This window comes from Manis pentadactyla, chromosome 2 (genome assembly GCF_030020395.1).
Source record: "Manis pentadactyla isolate mManPen7 chromosome 2, mManPen7.hap1, whole genome shotgun sequence".
NCBI lineage: Eukaryota > Metazoa > Chordata > Mammalia > Pholidota > Manidae > Manis > Manis pentadactyla.
The window spans coordinates 9,188,069-9,203,957 of NC_080020.1; the positions used below are offsets into that span (position 1 = coordinate 9,188,069).

Genomic DNA, 15,889 nt, shown 5'->3' on the forward strand with positions numbered 1-15,889 from the left:
AAATTAAGTCTGTTAAAAGTGCAGACATTCAGAGGCCAAGGCTTGCAAGTGCTAGCCTGATTTAATTCCCTTTGGTAACAACTGGGCTGACCACATCCAAGCCTCATGTGTCTTCATAGGCTTCTTCAGAGCGGTCACACTTTCGGGCAGCATGGAGTGGGCTGACACCAACGTGCAGGTAGATGTACCTAGAGCTCGTAAATGCCCCGGAGAGCAGCATGAACTCACCTGCCAGGTGTGCCTTGGCAGACAAAAGGCTGTGGACCAAGCCTCGTGAACATTCCGAACATTCAGTTCAGGAAAGATCCCAAAATTTGCCTCCCATACATTTTTCCTTCCAATTCCCTGAGTTGGGCATGTCTTTTTCCTGACTCACTGGTTATTTATTTGTCCTGGTAGTGAACCTTAGTAGTATTAGGAAATAGTATGCTAGCCCCGAGACCTTATTAAATTTTTTACTACCTGATGATCTTTACTTCTGATTACCTTTTAAAACCTTTCCATTTTCTGGCAGGTCCCGGACCATATTCACACATATGGTGCGTTCCCTCTCCCCTGTGCCCTGCTTGAGCTAAAAGCTTAAGTAAGTATATTATTTAAGCCAACAGATGCTGCACTGTTCCTCAGTTTTATTATTCAGTGCCCTGTCACATGAAATATTTAAACTATGCATTAAAACTGGAGCTTATGTTTGCAGTGTAACAATGTCAGATGAAGCAGTACTTGTAGGGTAGGTTTATTAAATAGAAGTTAATTTCACATTCACAAAACTCTCAAAGCAAAATGACTGTTACATATAGTAAATGGCTCTGCAAATAGAGTGGAGATCTTCTTAACAACTGCAGCCAGAGCTGTAATTACTGATTTTGGAGGAGAGATCATAGAATTTTGACTTGAAGAAGAATTAAAGTATGTAGGAGAATGCTGCTCTAGCAGTGGAACTTGAACGGAAGTTCTAGAAGCTGCCCAAGCACTGTTAATAGAGAAAACATGCTTGTGAATTGGGCACCTCTTAGCTTCTTTTTTCTTTTTAAACAGCTTTATTGAACATAATATAATACCATAAAGTTCATCCATTTGAAGTATAAATTCAAGGGTTTTCATTTATCCACAGAATTAGGCAACCATTACTGCAATTTTAGAACATTTCATCACTCCTAAAAGGAAATCCGAACGCATTAGCAGCCACATTCTCTCTTCTCCATCCCTACCCCAGCCATACGTAGGCAACCGTTAATTTACTTTCTGTCTCTATTTAGGACATTTCGTGTAAATGGAAGAACACAGTATGTGACCTTTTGTGACTGGCTTCTTTCACTTAGGGTACATATTGTCTTCAAGGTTCATCCATGTTGCAGTGTGTGTCAAAATTTCCTTCCTGTTTAAGGCTGAACAACACTGCATTGTATGGATAGAGCACCTTTTGCTACCCATTCATCTGTTGATGGGCATTTGGGTTGTTTGACCATATTTTGGCCATTATGAATAATGCTGTTATCAACATTTGTATACAAGTTGTCATGTGGACACGTGCTTTTATTTATCTTGGTTATGTATCTAGGAGTGGAATTGGTGGCTTTAATTGGTCTGTTTAATTTTTTGAGGAGTCTGTTTTTTTAATTGCAAGTTTTTAAAAATTAAATGTATATTCCAGTGGCTTTAAGTACATTCACATTATTGTGCAATTCTCACCACATTCTTCGTGGGTTTTGATGACACAATTATCACTGTCTCCTGGGCCCCAGAAAGGGGAAGTAACCTTGACTTTGACTTGTCACAGAGGCGGGCTGATTATCTAAGTCGCTGCCCTTTGAGAGCTAGGGTAGGTGAAGGGCCTTTGGCTCCAAACCACGGGGTCTGTTTCTGCATAAATGCCGCTGCTTTTTAAAAATCATTGGTTAAGAGGGGAACAGGGAGTGTGGGAAATGGTGAGGTGGGCTATTGCCTGCATTCTGGGGAGAGCCCACTGGGTGTGTTGGAGTGGCACTTTCCTTCCCAGGCACCACTACAGGGCATACAGTGCGAGCACAAGAGACTTATTTTCCTAGTGGAACGACAGATCTACCTGGGCCTGGGCGGCAGCTGTAAAGGAATCCTGGGTGTAAAGAAGAATGGATTCTATTTACTGAGTCTCAGGAGAGTGTACCAGTGTGGGACCAGAATGAGTGTGTGTGTAATTTTATGGGAAACCATTGCAGAGCTGGAAGAAATCTTGTAGCAGGTTGGCCTAGACTGCAGACAGCAGTTTCCTGGCTTCCCTGTGTCTGTATAATACGTCACTGCCTCACTGGCAAAGACTATTTTTTATTAAGCCCTTTGGGGCTAAGTCACTGGCAGACAGAAACATCAAATGCCCAAATTCAGGGCAGGCGTCCGCAGCTCATTAATGAGTTAATTCTTTTAAAACATTGACAAACCATGTAATTAAGAGCCGATCATTCACACGTCAAATAATTCTTCACTTAAACTGTAGAATTTCTTTAAATAGCAGCTTCTCTGGCTGCAGTTATCTATATGTGTAACTCATTAGCTATTTGGCAGAGAAATTTTAAAATGCCAGCTAGGAGCCAGTGCAGTTGAAGAACAGTATGAAGTGAAGAGAAAGTATTTCTGAAATTATGTCACTTATTCAGAGAAAGTTTCCAAGAACTTAATTATTTTTAAAAGTGTTTAGTATGTTTTTATGCATACTTTTAATCTGTCATCATTTTTTAAACCATTCTGTGAGTTCCTCAGTAGTTCCCTCACTAGAGAAGTAAGGACATGGAGATTATTTAGCTGGTCAGTGGTTGAGTGGGTATCGAAACCAAAGTCGTCTTCAAAGCCTTTGCCCCTGGTCCCATTGCATTTTACTGCATTTTACTGTATTTGCTAAGTCAGAGGATTATCTTTGTGTCTAATTAAAGTTTGACTGTAATGAAATTATGGCTCATTGCCGTGAGGGACCTATTATAAATCTCATGTAGAGTTTTAGTAGTAGTAAAAATAATGGGGCATCAGAGTGGATTTAGAGTTAGATACACTACGGTTTGAACTAAGGCTCTGCTTTGTAACTACTTTATATAGCTGGCTTTCCATATGGGAAGTGGGTGTAATAGCTGTATAGACTTCAAAGGCTCGGTTTGACTATTAAATGAGATTACACACATACAGTGCCTTAAAGAGGGCACGGGTGCATAGTGGGTGTTTAATATAAATGCTTATTAATATTGTCACTAGGGATGTACCTGACTTCATATGTGTATTTACTGTTGCTGGACCAGGGGTAGAATCCTGAGAATAGTTGGTATTTAAAGTGTTGGGAGGAAAATGACTGAATGGAAAATCACTATATTCTCCCATCCCGTGCCTTCCCGCAGCACGAGCCCACCCTTCCTCTTTCAACCCACTATTTTCCTGCCCTAATCATTTTTTTCTTTTACTGTCTGAGAAGTTTCTGTATCAGGTGGCGTGTTAGTCCCTTCCAACTCTCAAAACTTATGATTTCATTTCTCATTCCCAGGCATTGTAAAACAAGGGGTTCACTGCTCAGGGGCAGGCAGAGCGTTTCTGAGAAAGAGGCTGCCATCCTCAAAAGCTGAACAGGGCCTCAGCTTTGTGCCTTCTCAGAACCACAAAGCAGAGGCATCCTTCCCACTTAAACTTGGAAGTGGGGTATATTTCATTGCCACTATAAAGTGGCAACTGAATTTCTATCCGAGTCGCGTTGCTCAGGCACTCTGAGCTTCTGCGTCTCATCTATGGGATGGGATGAGGCATTTTTGGGAGGCATGTGTGCATAGGAGGCTCCAGGAGGCCCCTGGCCTCCCTCCTTCTCACATGGCCGATCTCTGTGCTCCTACAGAGCGAATGAGCCTCATCCAGTTCTGCAAGACATCCGCTTCACTCTCAGAACTGAGAAAGAGTGAGATTTCTCACAGGTAAGATTTCTAAGTGAGGCTTGTCTCAGTCCACACTACATTTTCAGGTCCTTTTTCCTGCACCCACTTGCCTCTTAGTTCTCCAGGGACTGAGGTTCTCCAGGGATGAGGAAACAAGGTTTCGCCTTCTCGTGAGACATGGTCATTTGCGGCCACTATTTGTAGTTTTGTGCTCTGAAATAGCAAGACATTATTTAAGAATAATTTTTAAACCAGATCACTTAAAAAGAAGTCTGCAGAACGCTGTGTAGCCCATAGTTTCACAGCATAAGGTAAGTTTTCTCCACGTGGGTGTGCTGAGTAATTCTCTGGTGTGGGGGCTGCCTGGGCATTGTAAGATGTCCCATGGCATCCTTGACTTCTCCCCACTAGGTGCCAACACTGCCATTCCTCAGTTGTGACAACCAAAAATGTCTGTAGACATTGCCAAATGTCCGTTGGGGGTAAAATCACCCATCCTGAGAACTGCCTACGGCCTCTGACATGGCCCCTCCCAGCCTCTGTCCTCTCCTCTGAGCCATTGCCAGGAGATGTATGCCGAGGGGGAAATGGACTTCACTGGCCTGTTGCAGTGCACAGCAAAGGAGGATTTTGTGGCTTTTTCCTTGTGAATGTTGCATCTCAGAGGAAGGTTGAATCATCCAGTTGTGAGTCCAGGTGTCTTTTCCTTTCCTCAGTGCAGAATGGGCTGGAATAATTTTAATTATTGGAGGATAGGGGCAGGATATATATCTTGCTGTTATTTCCTTGACCACATTTCCTTTAGAATTTGAAATTTTTCCTCCAGATAAGTATTGTAGAACCCCTAATGTCTCTATAGATTGTGTGGTCTTTGAAACAGCAGCTTTCATGCTTAAATAGTACTGCTGCCTTAGGGAATGGACAGAAACTGGTGTAGTTCCCAAACCAGGTGGAATTAGTGTGGACACTGGAAGTTGGAAGAGGAGCTGAGATAATCACACTCTCAAGTGAACACTGGAATCCGTTTTGTGAGTTTTCCTGGGACCTTTGAGTAATAGCTTGTAAACCTCCTGCCATCAAGTAAAGTGTGTTGTCATTGAGGAACTGGTAAGCGAGAATGTGTTGAGCTGTCACAGAGTGATGGTCAGAAAGTGTGGGTCACAGGGAAGTGGAGGGCAACATGACACGTAAAAGTATTTGGGTTGGTTCCTCGTACCCTCCAGATCTGCCCCTTGTGAGTAAAATTTTTTTTCGGTTAACAAGAGTCTGGCCATTTGTGGGTAAATCCCAAATTCAGAGTTTCAAGACTGGAAGACTGAAGGACAGAGGGGATCACTCCCAGGACCTGCTGCTCCGAAGACCATTTTAGAATCTGCAGCTCCTGACAAGTTGGGGGTGCAGCTGCTTTGATGGTTGCCTGCATCGCCCGTACTACAGGCTCCTAAAGAGCGGGGAAGGACGTGTGCAAGTCTCTGAGAATAGTTTTGGATCCTTTGCTGATGCCTGGAGGCCCCTCCTGGCACTGGGGACATTGAGGACTGTTCCGCACACAGGTTTTGATTCCATCCTTCATCTCTTTCCTTGGGCAGGAAAATTATTTCAGTTTCCTCCTTCGCTGCTTTCCAGCCCCGTAGCCCACAGCCCCTTTTCACAAACAAAAATCTCATGCTGAAATTTGAACACTATTCATGCCAAGGAAAAAATGCTTGCTCCAGAAATTTTGGCTTGCTCTTCCAAACTATAAATGCCTTCCTTCCGGAATTGTGACATCCTTCCATATCCCCTTGGGGGGGGGGTCCTGAGCCATTCCACGGGAGCTTGGGCATCCCAGAGGAGCTCTGCTCTTGCCAGAGGTCTTGGCCGGAGCCAGTAGACTCAACAGGAATCCCCTGAGCGCTTTGAACTGTGCTCCCTGTGGCTTCGTTCCTAATAACCATTATGTCTGACCTTCCTGTGAGATGGAGCACGTGCATATGTAGTTGGGGCTCATCTTATTTCTGATAATTTCATGGAATAGCTTTAGGCAATCAGAGCATGCCACCTCCCATCAGTGCTTTATCCACTCTTAGTTTTCAAAGAGGTCGTAGGGTAAACTCTGGGGAGGCCTGGTTTCTAGAACTGCGTCTGGCACTCAAGACATCGATGGAATGAAGAACAGTTATAAAAGCACAATCGCAGGCAAACTTAACTATTTAAGTTGCCGGAAAGTTGGGCATTATATTTAATAAAACAAATCAAAAAACATTTTAGTGGTTCCTATCAATGTACTTAATGGAAAGGTCTGATTCCTTTTGATTTATGGGTTGTTCCGTGGCAATATGCTGGCTGAGGTTTCAGGTTATTTTACATACCTATTTCTTGTCTTTGTGCCAGGTGTCCCTTATTAGGGCCACTTGATGTCATAGTCCCTGTGTGCTCCCGGAAGCCCGTCAAGGGTTGGTGTTGGAATGCTGCTTATTGTATTCACGGAATGAATGAAATTGATTTCTTTAGGTGTGAGGGGCCTTGTAGCATTCTCATTACCTTGTTTCTAACAAGTGAGTTTTTAAATCTGAAGAAATAAGAGTAAATGAGTTGGAACATTCTTGGATTAAAGAAAAGCACTACTAATGAATTCATTTGCTATGCATTCCAATCCCATTAATCCTGATGAGTTAAACCTGGATTAATGTATTGCATGCCTTTCTGTCAGACTTTTAAGCTGAGCATTAACTGCTTTTACACCATGCCATACCATGCCTTCACAGAGCAAGGATCACTGTCAGGATGCCGAAAGGAGCAGGCAGCCACTTTCTGGTGAGCATATATTAAGCTTGGCTGCATTCACTTCCTTAGGCAGCAGTTCTCACGCTGTTCCCAGAAGCCCTCACACTCTTAAACACCACTGAGGACACCAAGGAGCTTTTGCTTATGTGGTTTGTATGTATCAATATTTATCATTACAAATTCAAATTATGAATCCCCAGTTTCATCAACTGGTACATCAACCAGTTTTGATATGCTGCTTTAGTTAAAGAATATGAAGAAAAGCTGCCTCAGATACATTCTTAGAAAAGGTAGAGTTTTTTACTAACCTTTTCAGATAATTGTGGGTATGCTTTTTGGATACAAAAACAAAAGTCTGGTGCAAAAACAAGACAGGTGGAATTGGTTCCACTGTGGAATCTGAAACTATGTCAGCGAGCTTGTATTCGAAAATGGGTCTGTTTTGTTCTTTGAATCAGTTGTTTACCCGTGTGTGATTCTGTTACAGTGAATTACTGTCTAACTGAATTATGTAGATCTTTCACATGGTGATAGATTTCATCATATCATAATTTTCTAAAAACCACATTTATTAATATCCTCACCAGTGTCATCAGAAAATCCTTGAAGTTTTGGAAAACTGTTGAGATCCTGGTGACAGACAAAAGTTTTCCGAAATTCTGGGTTTTTTTTGCTGGAAACCTCAAATTTTACCATTGGCAACAAATGTTGGCTGTTTTCCTTCTAGATTCTGCTTTTATTCCAGAGCTTTGGATCCTAAGATACAGATTTGATCATGGCTCTCCCTCCCTTTCCCCCAAAAATAAAGCCAGTTTTCTTGGCTTGGCCACAAGGACTTGGATAACGTCATCCCCAGCCCCCAGCACTTTGACAGTTTCTAGCCTCGTTTCAAGCCTCTGCATTTTGTTTGTTTTAGTGGCTTAAAACAATACAAATTTTATTATCTTACAGTTTCGGAGGTCAGAATAGGTCTTACTGGGCTCAAATCCAGATGTTGGCTGGGATGTGTTCCTTTCTTAAGGTTCTTGAGAGAGATCCGCTTCCTTGTCTTTCCTAGTTTTAGAGGTCGCCTGCCTCCCTTGACTTCCAGTCCCCATTGAGAGCCAGCAATGGCCGATGGCATCCCTCTGACACCAGCTCTCCTGCTACCTCTTCGCCTTTTCAGGACCCCAGTGGTGACACGAGGCCCACTCTGGGGGATCGACCCTCAGGGTCAGCAGATGAGCACCTTCATCCCCTCTGCACCCTTAACTCCTCCTTCGCATGTGATCTAACATGTTTGCAAGTTCCTGGAATTAGGATTTGGACATTTTGGGGGTACAGCGTTATTCTGGCTGTCATGTTCACACCTGTCCATTTTTACATTCAGTTCCCACACTTTACGTATGTTGAATAAACTCGTCCTGTTAACATCCCCTCACTGCAAAAGCCTTTCCCGAAACCTCCAGGTAGAGCCAACTGCTTTCTCTTCTACCAAGACAGGGACTTGTGTATGAGTCACCACCTTAGCACCCACCTCCCAGGAAAGTGTCCAGATATCTATCTTATCTTCATTTCTCTCAATGCCCTTGTATGTGGCACTTGATGGAGAATTAGCCATATGTTGTCAAATTTGGACATGTTGTCATCATGGGCTGTGTTTTAGATGCTACTGATTGAATGTTAGATTCCTTGGTGTGATAATGACATTGCAGTTACATAGAAGAGTGCCATTTTTAGGGCTTACCAAGATACTTAGAGGCCAAGCGTCATGATAGTTACTATAGCTCACTATCAAATGCTTCATGAGAAAAGTACGTATTTATATAAAGATAAAGCAAATATGGCAAAATGTGAAAGATCAGCAAATGTAGATTAGGAGTATGGTGTTCATTTCACTAAACTTTTCTGTAGGGCTGGACATTTTCAAAATAGTGGAAAAGAATGAAATATTTAGAATAAATGTAGGAAAGGTGTTGTTTGGGATGGACAGGATTGCAGTTGTGGGAAATCTGGTGTGTGCCGTTGAAGTGATAAAACTCTAGCTGTTGATTAGCATCTTCATGTGCATATTCTGGCATAATGATATAATCCTGTCTGGGTTCACATTAGGTGCAATTCATATTCAGGGAGCTTAATTAAACCACTCCAGCCCCTGGGTGAGTGCATGAGTATGTGCAAAGTAGAAATGGTAAGGTTGAGAAAACAAAGGACTCATCTCGGGGGTTCTTCCAAGCATGGTCTCAGCAGAGTGACTGTCGCTGCATTCAGACAGTGACAACTACAGGCCCTCAGTCCTATCCCTTCTGGGATTGCAGGCCACTCCACCAGGCACGTCCTGACAGTGCACATCCTGCATTTAGAGCGATCTGTGTCCACCCTGAAGTCATCAGGGCAGGTGTGTGCCCAGGGCCATGTATCAGCTGGTGCATGAGAGTGCCATTGCAGGATGGCCTGTGGCGCAGATTGGTGTCCGACTGCTGCTGAAGGACCCAGCTAAGGTGCTGTCCCTACTGACCTCTGTGCTCAAGGCGAGTGTCAGGAGAGGATTCACTCCCCTTTGCAGCCCCAAGCAAGGGTCCCGAGCTTTCAAATATCCACCTCTGTGCCCTAGATTTGTGGAAAAAGCCTGTCTGGGTGATGCTTTGATATCATCCTGATTTGAAATACTGTCATCCATTTGTAGAAGTAACATGGTAGGATCTCTGGTGTGGGTGCTTGTAATCCCGTGTCCTGTCTCCTCCCCTGCCCAGTCCCTGTGATGGGACCTTGCTGCGCCCAGCTGTTCATCCCATCCGGCCTCCGTTGGTGTCATGGCTGAGTCGGGATGTCCTGCCTGAAGATAAACTGAACGGGATCCTTCACCCTGTAGCAGCCACAGGCTCGGAGGTTCTGGGGTCGGACCGTCTCATCCTTGCCTCTCAGGAGCCTGGCGCCCCCATCTCATCCCCCTGAGACATCTGCTGCAAGACCCAGGTGATCCGTGGGTGACAGAGTGGCGAGTCCTCACGTCATATTCCAGGCACAGTCTGCCCATCGGCACCACAGTCTGGTGGCCTCTTTGTGCTAGAACATGTTATTTATTTAGACCTTCAGCATGCTGTCGCCTCTTTACATCAACTAACACCTAAACCCTAAGTCCTCCTCTTTTAAAACTGATAATAGCTCTTCAGGCCCCAATGACTCATCAGAATACAGGTGTGCCTTTTCCACTGGTGGTTCATTAAATTCCTGTATCTCCTTCAAACAGCTTTTCCCGCCCTACAGGTGGCCAGGCCTTCCAGATGAAGGCCTGGTCAGCCAGACTCACCATGGAGGAAGGCTCTGCCTCCCCCGGACTCCTGGTGTAGACGCCCAGTGCCTCATGGTCTACAGCCCCTGGAGCAGCCCATGCTCTGCACCACGGCCCTGGCAGTGAGGCGTGATGCCTTTGCATTTCTGCAGACTGCGGACTGGCTCCAGCCCCTTCTGCGGCCGCGCTTCATCTTTTCCTGTTCTTCCCGTGCTCCTACTTTTTTCTCTTGCTTAAGCTTGTTCCTGGGTGTAGGTGCTCTGACGAGCAGCCATCGGTCAGTGCAGTTCCGGCGGGTCCTTGGAGCCCGAGTCCTGAGGGGGCCGAGGAGCCAGATGGGGTGGGCCAGAAGGCCAAGGCCCCCATCTCTCTTTGAATAAGAGTGGCTCCAGTTTTATCTGATTCTTGTATTTGGGTTTGGCATAGGATGTGGTTTGGGAAAAAAAAGGGTTCTACTGTTAATACACTTGAAATCCAGTTACTTTTTAATTAACAGGTTGCCTGAGTATGGAGAGTTTATCGTTAGTGCTGCTATTTTATTCATCGCAAAACTTGGTGGTAATCTTCCAGGGGTGCATATATGTGTTTATAACAGAGCCTCAGCTGACTTTTCTCCTTCCCTCTCATTCTCACAGCCCTTTGGGGCTCTCATATTTCTTACTTCCAAGTGTGTAGCTATACTGAGAATGCACATGCAATCAACCAGGATTAGCAGCCCGCACTGAGCCCTTCGTCAGAAGGACTTTGGGGGGCATGTAGCCAGAGACCTTTGCGCTTGTGTCTTTGAACACATGGCCTCGAAACAAGAATGGGGAGGGGCTTCTCGTTGCTCCTACTTTCTGGGGGTTTATGGTTATAAGTAAGCCCCTTGTAGACGAGGCTGTTGCGTCCTTATAAGTGTCAGAAAGAAAGGTGCAGAGTTTCCCAAGGACAGTAAAATGCGACCCTCGCCGGGAGGGAAGTGAAAAATAGCGTGGCAGTGTCAGCTGCCATGAGCCTCGATTGTCCTTTCCTTTCCCTCCCCTTTTGGGCACTTCCTTAGTGAAAGTGCTTACGTCAGAGGGAGTTCATTCTGCATTCTTCCTCCTCTTGCTGCAATCCTCAGTGTGTCTCTGCTGTCCTGACAGATGCTTCTAGAACGTCCTCCTCTGTTACCCAGTGCCGGGGCTTGTGGGAGTGAGTGCTCACGGCTGAGTGAAAAGTCTGATCTACATCAGACAGTTTGATCTCTTGGCATCAACAGTATTGTGACCAAATGCATGGGGAAGGCTTGAGCATTCCCGGGTCCTCGGGCACAGGACGTGACCCATGTGTAAACTGGGAAATCACAACTGACTGGACATGGCCATGATGTTACCCCTTCTCGGTGAAGGTAAACAGAGCAGCTGTCAAAGGGTGCCAGAGGTGGTGCGTCTCCTGCAGACCTTTGGCTCCCTGTCCCCCTTGCCAGTGCTCTTTGATTTGTCGAATTGTCTTCTCCTGCCAAGAGGGCCGGGACGCAGATAGTAGGGATAAGATAAATATTTGTTGAGTGGATGGAGGGCTGCATTAATCTTCGTGTCCAAACTGTGAGCACTCTGGGAGCGGGGGCCATGTATTGCCCATCTTAGTACTCCTGTAACTTCTGGAAAAGTGGCACAGAGTACATACAATTTTTAGGAAATGAAATAGCCATTTAATGTATGTCATTCTTCCAGAGGAATTACACTGAAATTACTTTCAAGTCATTCAGCCTTAACCAAGAAAAAAATGTTTCAGGTGAAGTTTAACTCCAAACAGAGAAAGTGAAGAAATGTCGGGGCTGTGGTTTTTAGCTTCCTGAAGGTCTAAAGAGAGAATGAATGCAAATGGATGTGTTATCTCGTGACTGGACATGGATTAGTCATGTATCACTACATAGCAAATCATAAACTTGGGAGCCTGAAATAACACACATCTATTTCCTCACAGTGTCTGCAGTCCGGAGTCAGCGCAGCTTAGCTGGGGGCCGCACTTAGGGTCCCACGAGGCTGTAGGCAGGCATTGACCAGGGCTTGATTCTCATCTGGAGGCTTGATTGTGGTAGGATCTGCTTCTAAGCACCCTCAGGTTGTTGGCCAAATCCACTTCTTCCTTCTTGCTGACCCGGAGGCCACAGTCATCGCTGTGCAGGTCTTTCCCACGTAGCCACTCACTTCACCAAGCTGGCAAGGTGGAGCCTCATGTACGGCGACAATCACAGAGTGACATCCATCACCTTTATCATATTCTGTTCATTAGAAGCAGGTCCCGTTTTCCACCCACACTCACGGCAACAGCTGGGCCCGTACGCCTGTCCACTGCAGACCACCTTCCTTTGCTCCTTAGAAAGTCATTCTCGTCTGCTGTCCTCTTTTGCAAAAAGTAATTTTGCTCCTTTCTTTCTTCCACAAGGATTCCATGATTTTAAATCTATTAAACTCCACAGAATCCATTTATCCCTCCAGCCACCATCCATCATGTCCTCATGCCCCAGCTGACACTGCTGGGCGGTGGTGACTCCAGGGTGCCCAGTTCTACTCGAGGAACATTTGGGGTTAAATTCCTTTTTGTGACTGCTTTAGAACCCAGGGGTGGTCTTTTCCCCTTGTTCATATAGGAAAATCTGGCCCTGAGTTTCACGGGGCTTGTCTGCGAACGTCTAGAAGGCAAGATGCCCTCACAGTAGGTTTTTCTGGGGTAGTGGGGCATGTAGACAGCATAATTTCAGGTTTAAGTTGCCGTGTCTATTTTTAGCCTTTCAGAATTCCTTAGAAACAGTGGAAGACGCTGTGTCTCCGCCTTCTCTGAATGTCCTGATTGTCATGAAGCAGTAACCAATGAGGGGAGAAGTTCAGTTAACTGAAGTCTGGAAAACTGAACGCAGGCGTACTGGGAGGCTCTAGGGTCAAATTTGGGGAGCATTTTGTAGTGACAGTCTGTTGTTATGGCATTGCACTAGAGCCTTCCATTAAAGCGAAGCAGGTGGCACTGACTGCGGGTATGGTACACACACGTCCACCTGGCACCACAGAAGAGCACCTTCACGCTCAGTGCTACCAACCAGCTCCTTGTCTGGTGGAAGTAAATACACTCGTCCTGCACTGGGCTGCTTGTGTGCACCACTCGTGCCAGCCTCGGTGCAGCCCTCTCCTGGTCTCTGATGGTCGAGTCAGCATGCTGGTATTCACGGGTCCTCATATCACTGGCCATTTGCTTCTGACTCCTCAAAGTTATTTCAGGCAAATGGAATCACATTCTCCTCTCTAATTAGAGACCACTCTGCACATTATAGGCTGTTTCCTCTAAGCCTGTCCTGTAGAAAGGAAACCTCACGGTGGGTAAGATAGTAGTTGGACTGAAGACAGGGGAGGTGGTGAACCACAGCAGAAGGCTGTGATGTTTCTTTCAAATGTTGAATGCTTTTCTTTGGGGAAGAGTGTCTGAAATTTTGACCACCGATGAAGTATGACTGCATATAGGACAGGAAGACCTACCATAAAATGTGGCATTTCCTGCTGAGGATTATTTGCACGTGACATGCACCACATAGATAATCCCCATGGTAACCGTGGGCGTCAGTAGTGTGTATATCTCAAGGCTCTTTGGGAAAGAAACAGAAGGGGAACAAATGGCAGGTAAACATGACAGGTTGTATATAGTATTTGATCATACAGCAGTGCTCTATTGGGCAGATTAAAATATCAGGCTCAAAGTAAACATAATCAATCAGCTACCCAGAAAAAGAAGGCTGAGCCATGAGCAGTTGGCAGTCCAGGTGCCATTTTCCCTTCCAGTCTGTCTTTCCCAACAAGACCAGATTAATTCTCCCAAGATACTATTTTCTTGATGTTCTTCCTTGCCTTAAAAATTTTACGTCTAAGTAAAATCCCTCAGTTGGCTGGTCAGGAGTCTTGTAAGTGGACTGACCTGCCTGCCCTCCTGCGCCGTCCACACGCTGCACTCCAGCCTCCCCTGTTGACCGTCTGATGTCCGTCATCACCTGTGGCTCAGCGGGTCTGTGCTCTGTCTCCCTGGTTGCAGTGTAGCCTGCTCAGAGGTGAGAGGTGAGCCACAAAATGCACTCCTGTCCTCCCCAGTGTAGAGCACAAAACCAAGAGTGTCTACAGGCAGCTACCAGTTTTTCACCTAGGAACCACTCCTTTTTTCCTAAGTGTACTTTTTGGAACTCACATTGTCTTTTCTGACTTTAGTTAAATTCTCCAAATAATTCAGATTTTGACTCAGAGAAATGTCTAGGGACACAGCTGTTGGGACATATTACAGGTGTGCCTATTACAAATTCTTTACTCATGGCTATTTTTCCAGGTAGAGTATGGTTGAATAGTGATGCTTTCTTACGGTCCAGCCTAATCCTACGTAAATGACTACTTGGCATGTGGCAGTGACTTATAACGTGCAGGGCTCTCCTGACCCTGGGCAGGGCTGGGGCACTTGATATAGGTCATGGAGAATTTCCTCATTGTTTTCTGGGTTAGCCCTAGATGAATTCGTTTCTTTTCACATTTACTTTTGGAAATTTCCAAACAGGCACAAATGTAGAGAGAAAGTATAATGAAACCCCTGCTCCCAATCATCCACGTCTCTCAGACAAACTGTTCACATGGGTATAATTTGTCTGGATCCTCATGCATTTCTTTTTTTCCATTTGTTTGTTGGTTTCATTAAAGGATTTCCTTGTCCTTAATTCAGAAGCAATACACACTCATAGAAAAAGTTGTCAAAATGCAGAAAATTAAAATCTACCCATAATCTGCTGTCCAGAAACTACTACCTCAATTCCCCTTCTAGACCATTCTTTATTTACACTTATATCATGTATGTTGTTATTATCTTTAAGGTCTAATATATTTTGATACTTACCCCCACTTTTACTAGGGACATAATACCTCCAACTTCCTGTTTAGTCCATCTGCTTTGGCCACCTCTCTGCTCCACATTCCTTTCCCAAGACTTTTCTGTCTTTATGCTTTTCAGAACTCTGCTGAAGCCCTGGCTGGACCCTGCAACACAAAGTACCTGCTCTTCCTCGGTTCTAAATAGTGCTTCTGTTGCCTCAAAGCTGGTGGATCTTGTCCAGAGGCTGGAGGGAAGTGGGAGGATAACATTGATTCATTGTGCGAATAACCGATTGACTTAATTTTTACAGAGGTATTGGCATTCAGGAAGAGACTGTCCCTTAACCCCTGTGAATCAGTTATTTGCAGGATTTTAAGCTGACTGACAAACAGAGCAAGAACTGTCAGGCAGCAGGGAGAATAAGCTCGGTCAGAGTTGAGTCATTTTGGCACCGGGCATGGAATAGGACTTCTGGAATGAGATGACCTAGGTTCAAATCCTGGCCCCACCACTTCCCAGTTAGGTGACTGTGGGCAGTAGAACCAGCCATCCAAGGTCGAATCTTACTCTTAGGACAGGAGTAACGATTGCTCCTTTACTGATCTCTGATGCGGATTAAATGAACTGGTGTATGTATCTCTCATGGAGCTGGGCTGACGTTGTGTTGGTCATTTCTGGCAGACCCCAGCTGACCATCTTCAATTCTGGAGCTGTTCCTGATTTTTCACAGCTTTTTTTCTTTGTCTACTTTTGAACCAGTGCATTTTCTAGAAATTCCAAGTTTCTCAAGAGTTGCTTGTGATTGGGGGAGGGTGAAAATTTACAGGCACTTGAGGTCTAAGGTGTTCCCAGGATTACCTGCAACTCGGTGAACTGCCTGAGTTTGTTGAGTGACTGAGTGAATGGAAAAACATTGGCCTGTGAATGTGCATTAAAAGTTAGATCAATTTTGCATGGAATCCTCTGCCTTGCTCTAGTTCCAGCTGCCAGTTATTGTGCTTTTTTTGAAAGATGACGTTTCTAGAAGGAGCCACAGAAAACTCTGATTTACCTTTCAGGACATCTTAAGAGGCCTAGAGAATTAAAGAGGCAGTGTTCTGGTATTAAGTCTGAA

General features: G+C 45.0%; 1 protein-coding gene across 4 annotated transcripts in view; it reads left to right on the forward strand.

Moving 5' to 3' along the window:
* SLC7A1 (solute carrier family 7 member 1) overlaps window positions 1-15,889 on the forward strand; it is a 74,148-nt gene that overhangs the window by 24,916 nt on the left and 33,343 nt on the right. For 2 of the 4 annotated variants that reach the window (XM_036917325.2, XM_036917326.2), the window contains exon 2: window positions 9,552-9,648. The exons of the other annotated variants lie outside the window; for them this stretch is intronic. The gene's annotated coding sequence lies outside the window, so the exon portion shown is untranslated. The remainder of the gene's footprint in view (window positions 1-9,551; window positions 9,649-15,889) is intronic. 4 annotated transcript variants of the gene reach the window in all.